The 15905-nt window shown below is 40.7% G+C and overlaps 1 pseudogene; it reads right to left on the reverse strand.

The window, feature by feature from the left end:
• Positions 1-8863: 8863 nt before the first annotated feature.
• On the reverse strand, positions 8864-15027 carry LOC116685234 (serine/threonine-protein kinase SAPK1-like; annotated as a pseudogene).
• Positions 15028-15905: the final 878 nt, after the last annotated feature.

The raw sequence follows: 15905 nt of genomic DNA on the forward strand, positions 1-15905 counted from the left end.
GCCATCCCATGGAAACTGCAGTGGAACGCTTGTGCTTTAGGGAAGCAAGTGTGTTTGTTTGCTGATCGAGGAGCTCACCTGCCACCAGCAGATGTAACATGCCTCACTCAGCATCCAGGATTTGAGGCATGCTGCCTGAATCTTTTTGTGCTGAATCGCATACACACATTTCAGGCAGGATCACGGCCCCCTTCAAGCCAGCACGCATGAGTATGTTAATTATTTCTACACTGAGTCCTATGAACCAACTTAGACATAGACAATAAACATGAAAAAAGTTCTTGGCAGGCATATCAGAAAGCCTCTATCCTCCTGTCTGGTTTTAGCCATCAGGCAACAATTTCAGAGTGGTGATGAGACCTTATCATGGCTTTCAATAGCCTCGTTCCCTTCGGGATCAATAAGTGTTTATGATTCTGATTAAATATAGATTGGTAAAAGAAGCACCATTCCTACACGGTCAAGTCAGGAAACTTGAATGGAAATGAGACCCCTGCTGAAATGTTAAATTTGTTAACAATCATACTACAGAAGACATACCGTCTCTCTCTCTCTCTCTCTCTCTCTCTCTCTCTCTCTCTTTTCTCTTTCTCTGCGCGTACACACACACACCCAGCCCTGGTACTGCAAAGACAATAAAATGAATTTTTCATGCAAAGTATATCAAACCAAAACACTAAACAGCACACAAAAAGAAACAAAACATGGAGAAAACCACCACCAAATGAAATAAGGAAGGAATAACTATAACTACTACAACTAAAACAACTAAAAGAAATACTCACAACTAAATGATTGGACCTGTCTGGGGAGAAAAAATCTTCTAATTAGATTTGTTGTAGCGTGACTACTGGGAAAGATAGAGGCTGATGACCTCCTGCTGGGAATTTGTTCGAATGATTTGGCGATGGGAACGGGTGCACAGGCTGACAAATTGGCGCTAGAGCCTTGGGTGAGTTTGTGTAGCTCTCCTAAAGGGCCTTGATCAGTGACATTGCGTAACCTGTATACCATAATAATAATGGTAAAATACTATAAAATCACTCTCACTGATCACAGATGTCTCATGTGCCATGTCAAAATACAATAGAACTACATGACACTGCTTACCGTGTGAGGCCTTCTGTTTGATGGGACGCACTACATAGCCACCTTTTCTGAAACGTGGATATCACACGCAATACTTCTCGCTTCCATCACTTCTTTGTGCTGTCTCTCGGTGTGCATTACAGTTGTAATGTAGTGCCGCTAAGAGAAGCCTACAGAATAATAAATTTGAGAACACCTTCAAAACTAAAATCTGGTGTATTTATGATAAAATACAGCATTGATAATCCATTGCATAGCACTGTCCTGCTATACATGTCAAGGTATGTCCCAGTGTTCTTGAGTGTGAAGTGCAGGATGAGGGAGTGGAAGGCTTCAAGGGAGAATGTCTGGTGCTGTGGAGACAGCTGTCTAATATCCTTCAGTAAGGAAGTCTTTGTGATGAGACTTTCCAGTTTGACTGCTCCCATTGAGCCTGCATAGACCAAGATAATTAGCATGACAGACACACAGACAGACATACAAATAGACAGATAGATAGACAGTGGCACAGTGTGACTTGATGCAACTGCCAATTTTGTGAGTTTTGAAAATGTTAAGCCCTTCAAAAAAGCAAGTCATTTGCCAGATAAAAGAATAATAATTCCTTCAGTTTCAACAGGGCCTTAGCCGCTGTTGTCGCTCGGACCCTAATAAAACGTAGTTACAAAACTGATCATCTTCTTCATCACTTTGTTGAGGACTAGTGAAGGGGTGGAAGTTTGCATCCTGAAAGTCGTCTGCGTCCCCACGCTGACCATGTTGGGCTTCAGGTTCACATGCACAGCTGTTGCAGAGGCAGTAAACACACCAAACAAATGACAATTAGATGGCAACTAAGTGGTTGTGTTTTGGTGTAGGCTATGTATTAATTTCATCAATCTGTATGGAAATTTACTGCATGCATAGCATTTAGTAACATATGTTTTTACAGAGCATATCCACCACTCAGACATAGAATAATCCCAGAAATACCCAAGATTTACCTTGAGACCTTACAAGGGGCTTCAATTACACTGTGTCCCAGTGTCACACGTGGAGGAGGACAAAGGGTCCTCTTCACTAGTGTCCGCGGTCTCCTGCAGTGAGGCAATGGTCAACACTTTGCGTAAAGAAATTCAAAAGGCTCCACGCTTAAATACATCTCGCGAAGTTGGAATCAGCTTAATATACAGTTCTAATTTAGTCCTCCACACAGGTATGCTATATCTATCTATAGCTCTCTTTAAATATATGTTCTCTAACATGTTTCACGTAGAACAACAGGTATGCTGTTCGCTGCCGCTGGTGACAGACCTCAGTGCCGATGTCTTACTGACGTCCTTGTCATTGTATGTTAGCCAGTTGTCAGACATGTCCTGTGGTTTCTTGTCCCTGTGGGTTCCATCACAGATGTAACGGCCTGAGAGGAGAGGACACATTTGTTAATGGTACATCTGAAGAAGCCGTCGATTTTTAACGTTGAAATTGTGGCAGCCAAATGTGACAACACACTTACCAGTGTAAGCTGAGGAACCTAAATGGCTGACAATGCTCATTAAGGAATAGCAAGACGCTGTCTAGAAAAACACAATACCAACAATAAGTTACACATGTAGACGTTTGACTCCACTACATTAACTGCATATTTGACAGCCGATCTTTATGTTTTGCTTTAAATATTTGTTCTAAGTCAGTTTAAATGCAGTATATAAGTCATCTTTCCTTGTACAGCAAATAAAGCTGTTAAACAATAAAAGTTGCCCTTTCTTTACTGAACATTATCTCTACCTGTTCACTGGCGTTGGACTTAGCATTCAGCACCAGCTGCCTTGATAGAATGATGGAGCTCTTGATCTTCTCCAGGTTTAGGCATTTGGTGTAATTAAATCTCTTCAGCTGGATGATCAGGGCCGGTTGAGAGGAAAGAAGGTCAGATCACAGATTGACGGAGGAATAAAGATGGAGGTGAAACTGCTTAACCTGACACCTGACTGAACTATGGCGATGGTTGATTTTACTCACTTTAGCAGCATCAAGAATGACCCCTGCAACGACGTCTCAGCACCCCACTCGCACTGATACTGGTTCTCCTATTGGGGAACAGGAGTGATAAGCGGGTTTTGTTTACATCTTTTTATGGTGATATCAGAATCACGTTGACAAACATATTCACACAAATTCACATTCGGGGAGCGTGAGGATGAGTTTCTTTTCGGGGGTGGAAATCACACTAAACTCGGACTAAATGAGCAGATGCGCCACTTACTTTGAAGTACTCCTGCAGACACTGGCGAACTGCTTCCAGGCACCCGGTCCAGTAACAGGTTGATGTAGTCCTCCTCCCGGTAGATTGCATACCACATCTGCAGAATAAAGGGAACATACAATTAAATTACAGCCATAGATATTACACATCCAGATTGAGAAGTTTTCTACCACAACCTACATGGAAAAAAAATCAATCGCATTGTCAACATGTCAACATCTCTACACCCCATGTATAAAACTGTCTGCGGCTGTGTGTTCATACCCATTGCAGGTCCTGGTGCTCAACATCTGGAAGGTGATGTTAGCATCAACAGGGCAGGTGTAACTGTAGCCCTTGTTAATGCGTCTGCCTACAGGTCGGCGACACACACCTCGCTGATTCAGAACACAGCTGAGGCGTACTGCACAGAAAACATACAGGAACAAGAGTTTTTTAGAAGGTGGGCATTCTTACAAAAAGTGTAAAAGTATATCCGTGATTCGTGTGGTATTGTGCTGTGTGTTTAAAAAAGCGTGCTAACTTTCTGTCTGTCTTCAAATTCTGAGTTGAACTCAGCGACAGTCCTTTTAAAGGCAGTGAGTGCTTGTTTTTTCACTGCCTTGCAGGTAGTGACCTGGAGAGTTTGACTTTTACAAACCCTGTGGATAAACAAAGAGGAAAAATATATATGTATGTTTTCTTTAGTATGTCGACCTACAAAGTTAGAGGAGAGACCTAAGAGTGTGTGTGTGTGTGTGTGGTGTGGTGTGTGTGTTGTGTGTGAGGTGTTGTACCCGAGGAGCTCTGACTTGGGGAGAGATCTCCACACACTCTCCTGGCTGTAGATACCCCGAATGAAATCTGTTATCGTCAGGAGGCCTTGCAGAGTGGAGTTCATGTAGCATGTATGCGCCAGGTCGGGAATCTTTAAACATATCACAGAGGGCAAAAGTCAGACTGAAGCGTATTTATTATTATTATTTATTATCATTTTTAACCTGGAATAACTTTATGTACAAGTCTAAGAACAATATATGAGCATGCAGTGTATGTACATGAGTCTATCTGCAGGCGCTTACCCTAGGGCAACAAGCTCATCTCTGGGCAGCTTTCCTTTGGTGATTTTTCGGCGTTTTCTTCCTACATTCGTCCATGGATCGTCTGTAATGGGTATGACCTTTAGTCTCCCACCATGACCTCTTGGATTGGTGGGACACTAGACCTGTTTCTGTTGGTTGTTTGTACAACAAAAAAAAGGTGAGTATAGCAAACAAACCACATGCATGAAGGTAATAGTCACTTATCATCGTCCACGTTTCTGTGGTCAGGTAGCAACATTCTGCTCTGTGGAACCTACCTTTTGGCAAAATATGAGCCATGAGGCGCCTTTATTTTCTTTCTTCTTTCCAGTTCCTGTACATCAGCTTCTTCTCCAGGCTCCTCGGTGGTGTTGACACTGGGGATCAGAGGAAACAGATGGTACTACATGGTCCAGACGGCCTTTAAACAAATGTAATTTGGTGGGAAATAATGAATAAGAAGAGATACAATAAACATTGAAACAATTGTATACCTCTTTTCTGTGGCAGAAGAGGGTAGTTTGGTATTTTCTGCCACTTCGTAGTCTTTACCTCATCCTCAGCTGCAGCTGGGACTGAAGTGTCAGGGATGGCTGAAGCCTCCTGGCCGCTAGCTTCTCCCTTGGGCTCCTTGGTGGTGTTGATACTGGTGATCAGAGGAAACACAGATGGTTCTTCTACTGCATGGTCCAGTATGTGTGGGCTGTTGTAAATTTCCTATTGATTTATCCCAATTTTTTTTAGTAATTATTTAGACTTCTACAATCTTTTTTGTTTATTGAAGTTGAGAATTAGTGAAAAAAATAATAAGATTTGTCATAAAAAAGATCTTATATAAATAAAATAATCTCATACCTCTCAGCTGGGGCAGAAGATGGCAGCTGTTTGTTGTCTTCATCCTCAGCTGCAGCTGGGACTGGAGTGTCAGGGTTTTGTGAATCTTCCTGACACTAGCTTCTGCTACGGGTTCCTCGGTGGTGTTGACACTGATGATAAAAGAAAACAGACGGTTATTCTACAGTATGGTCCGATCCAGAGATAAAGCCAAAAGAAAGAACATTTAAAACAAAAACAAAAAAACACCACTTTTCTGTGGCAGGAGATGGCAGGTTTATGGCTTCTGAAACATAAACCAAGTTCAACACAGATAAGAGACACACATGGCTGCACCAGTTTGGTCAGTGGTTATTGTTTTCCAATATTCAGCTCTGATAAACCTAACTTCTTACCACAGAACAACCTACGCCACGAGGAAGCCTCTTGGCTTTTTCCTTCAGAGCCTCAGGGGAGCTGAAACAGTGGTGTCCTCCTGAACATTGACTCTGATAACAAAGAGAAAATGCAGAAGATTATTCAACTGTATACTGAACTCGACTTCTGACAATATTGGATTTTGGATCTTCAGGAAATAAAAAAAAGTATTAAAGTATAAAATACTAGAAAGTATTTAGAGAATGTGCCTTAAGAACTCAGATGTGAGGGTTTATTTCTTAATCACACATGGTCCCCAAATGATTCAAATCCCATGTGAATATGGTTTATGAATTTGCACTATAACGTTATCTATATCAGACTATGATTTTAAGATAACACTACCATTACATGAGCATCAATTAGCAATGACATCACATATGGTTATAAAAAGATCACATGCAAGACTGTTGTGCATATCTACTGTATTTGACTGTAACATTACATATATTCTATACATTTATACGGTCTGCATAACATTATTAGTTAGCCCGCTAGCTTGGTTAGGGAGGTGCAATCTACAGTGGTGTGAAAAAGGTGTTTGCCCCCTTCCTCATTTCCTGTTCCTTTGCATGTTTGTCACACTTAAGTGTTTCGGAACATCAAACCAATTTAAACAATAGTCAAGGACAACACAATTAAACACAAAATGCAATTTGTAAATGAGGGTGTTTATTATTAAAGGTGAAAAAAAATCCAAACCATCATGGCCCTGTGTGAAAAAGTGATTGCCCCCCTTGTTAAAACATACTATAACTGTGGTTGTCCACACCTGAGTTCAATTTCTCTAGCCACACCCAGGCCTGATTATTGCCACACCTGTTCACAATCCAGGCATCACTTAAATAGAGCTGCTTGGTCCACCAGAAGATCCTTAAAACTACACATCATGCCGAGACCCAAAGAAATTCAGGAACAATTGAGAAAGAAAGTAATTGAGATCCATCAGTCTGGAAAGGGTTATAAAGCCATTTCCAAAGCTTTGGAATCCAGCGAACCACAGTGAGAGCCATTATCCACAAATGGCGAAGACATGGAACAGTGTGTGACCTTCCCAGGAGTGGCCGGCCGCCCAAAATTACCCCAAGAGCGCAGCGACGACTCATCCAAGAGGTCACAAAAGACCCCACAACAACGTCCAAAGAACTGCAGGCCTCACTTGCCTCAGTTAAGGTCAGCGTTCATGCCTCCACCATCAGGAAAAGACTGGGCAAAAATGGCCTGCATGGCAGAGTTCCAAGGAGAAACCACTGCTGAGCAAAGAACATCAAGCTCGTCTCAATTTCTGCACAACACATCTTGATGATCCCCAAGACTTTTGGGACAACATTCTGTGGACCGACGACAAAAGTGGAACTCTTTGGAAGGTGGTGTCCAAGTATATCTGGCGTAGAAGGAACACTGCATTTCATAAAAAGAACATTATACTAACAGTAAAATATGGTGGTGGTAATGTGATGGTCTGGGGCTGTTTTGCTGCTTCAGGACCTGGAAGGCTTGCCGTGATAAAAGGAACTATGAATTCTGCTGTCTACCAAGAGATCCTGAAGGAGAATGTCCGACCATCTGTTCGTGTACTCAAGCTGAAACGAACTTGGGTTCTGCAGCAGGACAATGATCCTAAACACACCAGCAAGTCCACCACCGAATGGCTGAAGAAAAACAAAAGACTTTGGAGTGGCCTAGCCAAAGTCCTGACCTGAATCCTATTGAGATGTTGTGGTATGACCTTAAAAAGGCCGTTCATGCTCGAAAACCCTCTAATGTAACTGAATTAGGACAATTCTGCAAAGATGAGTGGGCCAAAATTCCTCCAAGACGCTGTAAAAGCCTCATTGCATGTTATCGCAAACGCTTGGTTGCAGTTGTTGCTGCTAAGGGTGGCCCAACCAGTTATTAGGTTTAGGGGGCAATCACTTTTTCACACAGGGCCATGATGGTTTGGATTTTTTTTCACCTTTAATAATAAACACCTTCATTTACAAATTGCATTTTGTGTTTACTTGTGTTGTCCTTGACTATTGTTTAAAGTGGTTTGATGTTCCAAAACACTTAAGTGTGACAAGCATGCAAAGGAACAGGAAATAAGGAAGGGGGCAAACACTTTTTCACACCACTGTAGCTAACTGTCTGTCAGTTATTGCTCACCCCACTTTGTGGGTGGCTCTTGCTGTTTTCCCTGTGAGCTGTTTAGGAGGTAGTCTGAGTGGCAGAGGTATGGCAGAAAGATGAGCCACACCGGAGTCCACCCTGCCTGATTGGCCTTCTCTTCCTACTAAAGGGCTCTCTCGGTCCTCACAGCCAGTAGGGTCTGTTTTGGGTTCTGTTTCTCACACACTCACCTTCACGCATGCACTGACTGCACTACTGATACTACTGAAATACATGTTTTATCCTATTTTATAAGGTGGTTTTAATTTAATCCTTAACAATGTGTGGTCTCTGTTATGTTTGTCGAACTATGAGCTGGTTCATGTCAATGTAGGCCTATTCATTCTTTTAAAACAAATAATACAGACGTATCACACATTGCACTTCTTAATTGGAAAATGTTAAATTTACATATAAAAAAAAGCTTAATGCTAAATGGCAAATTACCTTAACCTGCCCTTCAGCTCTGGAGCTTCTCATAATCTCTTAAACGATTGTCTTTAGATTATCCCTATTTATTATGTTTTCCTGCCCTAGTGTCTTAACCATTTTTGTTTTCTTTATGTCACTCTTTTTTAATTTATTATTTAACTTAAAATGCAATTAGATGAGTATGATGAAAAAATGAATTCATTGGGTTTTGATTTTATTTGAACTTTATTGTTATGGCTCAGATTTTAGACTATTACATAACAGCTAAATAGGCTCTCACAGCCTATTTAGCCCGGCCCAAGCTCTCTAAGAAGACAAGAAAAAACTCCCCAAAATTCTGAGGCTAGCAGAAATGGGAAGAAACCTCGGGAAAGGCAATTCGAAGAGAGATCCCCTCTCCTGGGATGTCTGGGGGTGCTACAGGATCAGCAAAACAAAGGCCAATTACTGTAAAAAGTTCAATATTCAGTCCAATTAGATAAGTCAGATTAATTATGTCAAGCAGCAGTTTCTCACATCCGTTTTTCTGTCAAAGAAAAAGCAGCATTAGTACTTTGATGACACTTATGTATGGCACTGGATACATTTGTGGACTTTTAGCGTGTGTGTGTGTGTGTGTGTGTGTGTGTGTGTGTGTGTGTGTGTATGTGTAGTGCTGGTTTATCTGAGCCATGGGTGAAGTTGGAGCTGCTCCAGGGTAAGACGCTGCTGGGGGGTTTCGGTCAAAGACATTCTCAAAAAATCCTGGCAGTCTGGAGAGATGACGGATATAGTGATCCATCACATGTGAACTAAAATGAACAGATTTGTGCCTGCTGACATGTTTGTGTATGCTTTTTTTCTTACTTTTGGACAGCTTTTTGCTGATTCTCAGCTTGTTTCCAAGGAACTTGGTGGTCTCAAATGGAACTTTGTGGAGCATTTCAAACAGGACCACTCCCAGCTGCCACACTGTGGTGGGGCTGGGCCTGTATGCAATGACTGTACCACTCGGGAGGGATGTGAGAAGCGGTACCTACAATACACAGATATTAAAAACCATGGCGAGGATGAGGCGGAGGAGAAGCTTGTCTAAATGTAAGAGTCATAGATAAGTAAGTTTGTGAACAGAAGGAGTAGATGCTAGACTCCTTACCGTAGAAATTGCGGTAGAAGGATCCTTTCTTGGCGAAGCAGCTCAGTCCGAAGTCGATAAGGCGAATGCGAGGGACATCTGAACCGTCTCGATCAGAATATTTTCCACCTTGATTTCTCGTTGAAAGATCACTGGGTCTCAAGTTCAATTGCTGCCTCAATAAGCTGTGTCAGTATGATCTGAGAGACAAAAGGAGAGAAATGAGGGATTGGAGAGGAGGGTTGTATGCCTGAAGGCTGTCAAACATGGCCTGTGTTTTCCCAAAAACACACACACACATTCACACACACACGATCCTCCAGTAGTTTACCTTAGCCTGTTAGGCCATGTTCAAGATGTGTGTGTAACACTTACAGGTAAATTATCTGCTCTGCGATATCCGGCAAACCAGATCCACATCCTCCCTGGCCCAGCTGATCCTGCTCTATGTATTTGCCTTACATTTTGCTAAACAGACAAACAAGCACATTTTGTTTTAACACAGTTGTAAGGAACACCAATAATGTAATATTACTACACCTAATGTAAATCATGCTAACATAAAGCCAAACCCTGTCTCCTTCAGGTCGGATTAGTGGACCTAATCCTTGACAATCCATAGTTGGGACCAGGAGGCAGAGTCCAGTCTAACACACATTCTCTGCTCCTTTATTCCAGGTTTACTTAGTAAAACCCCATAGTGACGGTGTCTGCCCCCCACCATTCAAATTATTTAAATCAAAGGTAAACAGAAGGGAGCTGTGCATGAAAACCACATAACAATTAAAACCACAAGTGCAATAGTGCAAAAGAATAGGAGAATTAAATGTGGACTCTTAAACATCAGATCTCTCTCTTCTCTAAGGGTACTAGTAAATGAAATATCAGATTCTAATATTGATCTTTTCTGTCTTACTGAAACCTGGCTGGGTGATGGAGAATATGTTAGTCTAAATGAATCCACCCCCCCCAGTCATATTAATACTCACATTCCTCGAGGCACTGGCCGAGGAGGTGGAGTTGCAGCCATCTTCGATTCTAGTCTACTATCCTCTAAACCAAACTAAATTATGACTCATTTGAAAGTCTTGTTCTTAGTCTTTCACACCCAAGTTGGAAATCAATGCAACCAGTTCTATTTGTTATAGTGTACCGAGCACCTGGTCCATACTCTGAATTTTTATCCGAATTTGCAGAGTTTCTGTCAAACTTAGTTCTAAAAACGGACAAAGTTATTATTGTAGGGGATTTTAATATTCATGTGGACGATGAGAATGATAGCCTTAGCACTGCGTTTATCTCTCTATTAGATTCTATCGGCTTCTCTCAAAGTGTACATAAACTGACTCACATTTTTAATCACACCCTCGATCTTGTTCTGGTATATGGTGTTGAAATTGAACATTTAATAGTGTTCCCACAGAATCCCTTTTTATCTGACCACTGTTTGATAACTTTTGAGTTTATACTGCTGAACTACACGCCATTAGGCAAAACCTTCTATACAAGATGTCTATCTGATAGTGCTGTAGCTAAATTTAAGGATGCAATTCCGTTAATTCATTACCAAATCACAAAGTAACGGAGGACTCCTATGCTATTAGTCCCTCCCAAATCGATCATTTTGTTGATAGTGCAGCAGGCTCGCTACGAATGACTCTCGACTCTGTTGCCCCTCTAAAAAAGAGGATAATAAAACAAAGACGGTTCGCTCCATGGTATAACACTGAAACTCGCAAATTAAAGCAAATATCGCGGAAACTTGAGAAGATCTGGCGCTCCACCAAACTGGAAAATTCTCGTTTAATCTGGCAAGATAGTCTTAAAACGTATAGGAAGGCCCTCCGTAATGCCAGAGCAGCGTACTACTTGTCATTAATAGAGGAAAATAGGAACAACCCCAGGTTTCTTTTCAGCACTGTAGCCAGGCTAACGGAAGGTCACAGCTCTACTGAGCCAAGTATTCCCATAGCTCTTAGTAGTAACAACTTTATGAGGTTCTTCAATGATAAAATTATAACTATTAGAAGCAAAATTCACCAAGACCTGCCTTTAACTGGCACTGACTTATCTCTAAACTCAGGAACCTTAGAAACAGCTGTAAAACCAGATACATGTTTAGACTGCTTTGCTTCACTTGATCTTTATCAATTTAATTCAATTATTTCTTCATCTAAGCCATCAACCTGCCTCTTGGATCCCATCCCGACTAGGCTACTTAAAGAAGCTTTACCATTAGTCAACACTTCGCTACTGGATATAACCATTTGTCTTTATTAACAGGCTATGTACCACAGCACTTTAAAGTTGCTGTAATTAAACCTCTTCTGAAAAAGCCAAACCTTGATCCAGATGTTTTAGCCAACTATAGACCTATATCTAACCTTCCATTTCTCTCTAAGATTCTTGAGAAAGCAGTCGCCAAACAGCTGTGCGACTTTCTGCATAGCAACAGCTTATTTGAGGATTTTCAGTCAGGATTTAGAGTTCATCATAGCACAGAGACAGCACTTGTGAAAATTACTAATGACCTCCTAATTGCATCAGACAAAGGACTTATCTCTGTACTTGTGTTATTAGATCTTAGCGCTGCATTTGATACCATTGACCATTATATCTTATTACAGAGATTGGAACATTTCATTGGCATTAAAGGGACTGCTCTAAGCTGGTTTAAGTCTTATTTATCAGATCGATCTCAGTTTGTTTATGTTAACGATGAATCCTCTGTGCACGCCAAGGTTAGTCATGGAGTCCCACAAGGATCTGTGCTCGGTCCAATCCTGTTCACTTTATATATGCTTCATTTAGGCAGTATTATTAGGAAACACTCCATAAACTTTCATTGTATGCAGATGATACTCAGTTATATCTATCAATCAAGCCGGATAAAACTAATCAGTTAGCTAAACTTCAATGTGCCTTCAGGATATTAAAACCTGGATGACCTGTAATTTTCTAATGTTAAACTCAGATAAAACTGAAGTTATTGCTCTCGGACCCAGCACCTCCGTGACGCATTATCCAAAGATATAGTTACTCTGGATGGCATCACCCTGGCCTCCAGCACCACTGTGAGGAATCTTTGGAGTCATCTTTGATCAGGACATGTCCTTTAATTCCCACTTAAAGCAAATTTCAAGGATCGCCTTTTTTCACCTACGTAATATTGCAAAAATCAGGAATATCCTGTCTAAAAATGATGCAGAAAACTAGTCCATGCATTTGTTACTTCTAGGTTGGATTACTGCAATCTCTTACTATCAGGCTGCTCGAAAAAATCCATAAAGACTCTTCAGCTGATCCAGAATGCTGCGGCACGTGTTCTGACGGGAACCAGGAAAAGAGATCACGTTTCTCCTGTTTTAGCTTGTCTGCATTGGCTTCCTGTAAAATTTAGAATATATATATATATATATAATAATATATATAATTTAAAATCCTTCTTCACACCTACAAAGCTCTTCATGGTCAGGCTCCATCTTATCTTAAAGAGATCATAGTACCTTACAACCCTGTGAGAGCACTACGCTCCCAGAATGCAGGGTTACTGGTGGTTCCTAGAGTCTCTAAAAGTAGAACGGGAGCCAGAGCGTTCAGCTATCAGGCTCCTCTCCTGTGGAACCAGGTTCCAGTTTGGGTCCGGGAGGCAGACACCGTCTCCACATTTAAGAGTAGGCTTAAGACTTTTCCTTTTTGATAAACTTATAGTTAGGGCATAGAATCGAATATTGTTAGGGAGTAGTTTTAGTCACATAGTTTTCAGATTTATCTATCACATAATCAAGAATATAATAAAGCTAAAGGAGACTTGGCATACAGCCCGATCCGGTTGGGGAGATTTCTAGCCCGACCGGGCTGGGAGCTCTCTTTACCTTGTCTCTCTTTGGTTTTGTTGTAATAGTTTTAGACAGCTGGGACTTATTTTGATACACTGAGCTCCTCTGCCTCTATCTTTCCATCTTTTCATTTATGTGCATCCATGTCCCAAAAATGCTTGTTACTAACCTAGCCTCTGGAAGTCATTCCCCGGAGTCCTTAGTTCTTTTTTCCCCAGCAGTTCCCTTGGATCAAGAGGCTCCAAAATCAGGGTACAGCTGTCGCCTTGGTCCCGCTACACAACTTCGTTCTGTGATGTCTGCATGTTTTCAACTGCTACACTGCAGTGCCCTGCTAGTCCTGCCGCACAGTGTCCTGCTATGCCATGAACTACTACACAAGAACTGCTACAAACTTCTAATTTTTCTATTTTTGTTATTGCCACTCTTCATTCTAACCCACCCCCCGGCCGCCCGTCAGACACCGCCTACCAAGAGCCTGGGTCTGACCGAGGTTTCTGCCTAAAAGGAAGTTTTTTCCTCGCCACTGTCGCACTGTTGCTTGCTCTGGAGGAGACTACTAGAACTGTTGGGTCCTTGTAAATTCTGGAGTGTGGTCTATATGTATAGTGTCTTGAGATAACCTTGTTATGAATTGATACTATATAAAATTGAATTGAATTAAAAAAAAAAAAAAAAAAAAAAATTGAATTGAATTGAATTGAATTGAATTTTCCCTTTTTCCTGCTTGGTCCTTCACCATCGGCGACGGCCTTCCTCTTAACACCTCTCTTGCTCACATTATCCACAGATGTATTGCAGCTTTCTACATGAGAAAAAACCCAGGGGAACAGTCGCTTGTTGAAAGTCCCAGACACAGTCACTACAATAATTGATGACAGAACAGGCCATCATTCGGTAATGGTACATATAAATCTTTTATGCTCTGTCGCTGGAGCTGGAGTTGAGCTGTGGTTACCCTGACTTATATAAAGAAACAGTAAGCCTGGTTCTGTATAAAAGTTTTTAAAAAAGCCTGCCAGGCTTTATCAAAAACAGTGTTTCTCACTGTCCTCTAGTGGTATTTATTTGAGTGGAAAATCCAAAACTATCTTCAAAGATACCACTAGAGAGAAGCAAATTTGTTTTCCTTTGTAATTCAGGTGAACCAAAGTCTATTTAGCTCAATATACCAATTTCCCATTTGATGGATATTTCTGTAACAATGAATCCACTAAATTTGAACCCAGTGAGGAGAAGAAACTAAGATAATTTACTCAAATACTGTACTTAGGTATGATTCTAAAGGTACTTGTACTTTAAAAATGTTTGATTGCAGGACTTTTACTTATGTATCACTTACGTATTGATACTTTAAGTTACGTTAAAGATCTGGGTAATTATTTCATGACTGCCCTGACCCTCGTGTTCAGTAAAACGATAGAGGTATACACTCCCAACAGTAAGGACGCCGTCTCCATGTCATGCTTAACAAGGTCGAGTCGTGTCCTCTTCACTCCTCTCACGTCGACATGTTTGGGTGTTCAGTTTTAGGGACCCTTATCTTTTTCTTAAGGATCTTCTTGGCCTTTCTTTTAATTGTCTTAGTCGGTCCATCATGTGCAGTCGCTGGCGTCCTGATACTACGCTCTACAAATGAGAAAAACATCAGTTTGTTGTGAATTATAGCCGCTAAATGTTTTAAATTGTTATTTTTTATTATTCCACAGTACAGATCACAGTGTGATTTGCCTTGATTTCACACTTACCTTGATTCTCCTTAGAGCCGGAGAAACAAGAGTCTTTGCACAATCTTTCTTCATGATAATGTTAAACAAGTTTCTAACATGATAACTTCAGAGTACGAGTGAATGGAGATCCAACACTTCAACACTTAAGTATCTTAAGAATGAGCTTCCCACTGTGTGTGTGTGTTCTAAAGGTAAACATCGACTATGATGACAAGTTCTATCATAAGGAAATGTCAGTGACATCACAAAGACGTGTTCTAGAATATCCAAATTAGAGTTCCGAATAGATTGTGTATGGTGTGTGAATATTTCAATAGGTAGAGGTTTTTCAAACAATTCTCACAATACAAGCATACAATTATTTATTAAATTTGTATTAACCAGGAAAAAAACCTTGAGATTAAAAATCCTGTCCTGGCCAAGACAGGCAGCACTACTGTCAAACATACACACAAAGTACACAAAAAAATAAAACAAATAAAACAAATAAAGCAGCAAATATTTCCAAAGTCAACCACAATCATAAATACATCAAAACATCTACAGCCAGATGTGTCTTCCTCCTATTAGCACCAATGGGACAAGCTCATTAAATGCTTGATATCGAATCCTCCTTCTCAGTCATCTGGATGACTTTCCTACCTATCTATCATATATATTTATGTCCTATGGTTATTTTTATTTGCTGTTAAAGATAAAGTATGTACTATTTCTGCATTACAATGTCTAAAAATAAATAAACAAAAATAATGTGTGCATACACAGACTGCCACCAGCTTACAAATTGCACACTGCCCGTCATACGACACACCTGTAGCCATCATAATGCATACAGTCAGGTCCATAAATATTGGGACATCAACACAATTCCAATATTTTTGTCTCTATACACCACCACAATGGATTTGAAATTAAACAAACAAGATGTGCTTTGTCTGCAGACTTTCAGCTTTAATTTGAGGGAATTTACATCCAAATCAGATGAACGGTGTA

This window comes from Etheostoma spectabile, unplaced genomic scaffold (assembly GCF_008692095.1).
Source record: "Etheostoma spectabile isolate EspeVRDwgs_2016 unplaced genomic scaffold, UIUC_Espe_1.0 scaffold00569681, whole genome shotgun sequence".
In the NCBI taxonomy this organism is placed as follows: Eukaryota; Metazoa; Chordata; class Actinopteri; order Perciformes; family Percidae; genus Etheostoma; species Etheostoma spectabile.